Source organism: Galeopterus variegatus, unplaced genomic scaffold, assembly GCF_000696425.1.
Source record: "Galeopterus variegatus unplaced genomic scaffold, G_variegatus-3.0.2 Scaffold552, whole genome shotgun sequence".
Lineage (NCBI taxonomy): Eukaryota > Metazoa > Chordata > Mammalia > Dermoptera > Cynocephalidae > Galeopterus > Galeopterus variegatus.
The window spans coordinates 323,735-326,232 of record NW_007726663.1 but is presented as its reverse complement, the minus strand read 5'-3'; the positions used below and the strand labels follow the sequence as shown (position 1 = coordinate 326,232).

The 2,498-nt window shown below is 50.3% G+C and overlaps 1 pseudogene; it reads left to right on the top strand.

The window, feature by feature from the left end:
• The first annotated feature begins 930 nt into the window (after positions 1–930).
• On the top strand, positions 931–2,219 carry LOC103588328 (annotated as a pseudogene).
• The last annotated feature ends 279 nt before the right edge of the window (positions 2,220–2,498 follow it).

Genomic DNA, 2,498 nt, shown 5'->3' with positions numbered 1-2,498 from the left:
ACACCACGGGACACCAGTAAGTGTACCAACATAATCATAATGGGATTCCAAGAAGAAAAGAAGAAAGGGACAAAAGATTTTGGAGAAATAATTGATGAAGACTCCTCAAATTTGGTGGAAATCATTAATATACACCAAAGAAGTTCAATAAAATCTATGTATGATAAAGTCAAATGATTCACATGTAGCTGACAGCAGCATGGCACTGTGGCCATGGCACGGGCTGGAGAGGGCAGTTCCACAGAAGATGGCTTTGTCCCATCAGTGCTGGGGACCCAAGAGCAGTGAGTGTGGCACAGGAGAGGTTGGGATGCCATTTATGAGAGAGAACTGCATATTTTGCAAGAATATGGAGATATAGGAGAAATCCTGCTTAGAGGAGAGAGTATCAACCAATTAATAAGGTGGATGCAAAAACGGAAAATTCCTTTGGATGCTTCAGTGCTTAATATTGGAACTGGAAATGGTATTTTCCTGGATGAGCTTACAAAATTTGTTTTCTCTAATATTACTGGAATTGATTACTCTCCTGAAATTCAGCTTTCTGGAAGTATCACTGAGAAAGAAGGTTTATCTAACATTAAGTCGAAGGATTTGAACTTCTCAAAGGGCTGCCAGCACCTAAGTTCAGCTTTGGAAACAGGTCTGGGAACAGTGTAGCAGCATTGGTTTTCCAAAAAACTTGAGACTTTTCTTTGGGAAAATTCAGGTAACATTTTAAAGAAGCTATACAGCAAAGTTAATCTGACAATGAAGATGTAAGTGCAAATAAATGGTTAGGAGTTGACCATGCCATTTCCCAGAAGGGCCCCACCCTGAGGACGAGTGTCTGATGGGGAACTCTTTCTGTTGCTGTTAGTCTCCTGAGAGGTGCCCGGTCATTGCCTTTGCCCATTTGCCCCACTGAAGTTGGTTTATGCCCACCTGGGATGAAGCCCAGCTCCTGAGATTCTTACCATGGTAATGATCCTGAGAAAAAGCTTCAACAACCAGGGAGCTGACTCAGTATCTTGCAGGACCTTCAGCCCTGAACTGCACATGCCAAAGAAGATGAGCCAAGGCCCTACACCTTTCTCTTGCAGAATTATGGAAACTTACAGATGATGAGCCCTGAACAGGAAATGCCCTTTTCATATTGACCCGCTGAGAGCCAGCACCTGAGGATGCCTTCCTGGAAAGTGTCAGGATGGCTCACTGTGACACTGGGAGATGGTGACTGCCTGTGCCATGACCAGCCTGATCAAAGGCCCAAGCATCAGTGACCACAATGGGAACCCCTCGGCAAGCAATAGTACCAGTCACTGTCCTTCTCTGATGAGATGTCCAGCTGCCGGACATCATGGAGGCCCTTGGGGTCCAAAGTCTAGACTCCTATGGAAAAGAGACAATGCTACAGTGGGGGCAACATCCAGAACTGTTGCAATGGCTTCAGCACCATGCAGAGGAGCTCCAGCTTCAGCCTCCCTTCCCAGGCCAACACACTCTCCTCACCCTGAGACCAGGAGGGACTCCAACACCAATTTCGGGGCACCCCTGCTGAAGGGGCCCAGGCTTGGCCCCCTGTGGACTAGTGGGTGATACCTGGACCCCTGACACACACCCCATGGTTGGGGACTGGCTGTACTTGCAACAATCCCTCTCCTGCTCGCACGAGCAGTTTTCCTTTGTAGAATACTGTCCATCCTCAGCCAACCACACATGTGCTTCAATACCAGAGCTGGCAAGATGCTCCAGTGGTCTTGCTCACAGCTGCTCCAAGCCATGTGTCCTCAACGACAAGAGGGTTGGTGTTAAACGGAGGCACCCTAAAGTCCAGGAGCAGAAATTTTCCCTAGGCCTTGACAAAAATGGCATAGAACTGTCAGATTTTCAGCAACCTCAGCTGCCTGAGCATGGGGATGGAGGACCACAGCCCCCAGAGCCCTTTTCTCCTCCACGTCAGCGGCACCAGCTCCTGGATCACCTTGCTCTCGGCTTCCGGCCTTGGGGGCAGAACCCACACCAGAACCCTTATCGCTGGGCCTCTTCGTCCCTCCTTTGATTACCACTTTGCCTGCCAGGAGGACCTGTCCTGTGAGGAGAAAGATGGCTGCACCCAGGATGAGGACTTTAGCAGGAGCGGGGAGCCGGCCACAGCCTGGCAGGACCACGGGGCTGTCAGGAACAGCTTCTGCTCCCTGAATAGTGAGTTGGACATTCAACTGATAGAGAAGAACTGAGGGGGTTGTGGGCCTCAGTCAGGGGTGGGGTGTGTTAGAATCAACCAGCCTCCCTCTGGGCACTCGGTGAGCACATGAAGTGGGAGCCCAACTCCCGGGCTTGATGAAAGCTTCCTGAGAGGCATTGAGTCTCAGAGAGGGAGCCCACGTGCCTCCCAGGGAGAGGGTGTCAAGCTTGTGGTGTCCTGGCTCTGTGACAACTGGGCTGGCAGTGCCGTGCAGAGAAGTGTGTCAGCTTCTCACCAGCTACTTCAGTGGGTTGACCAGTAGGTCCATCCA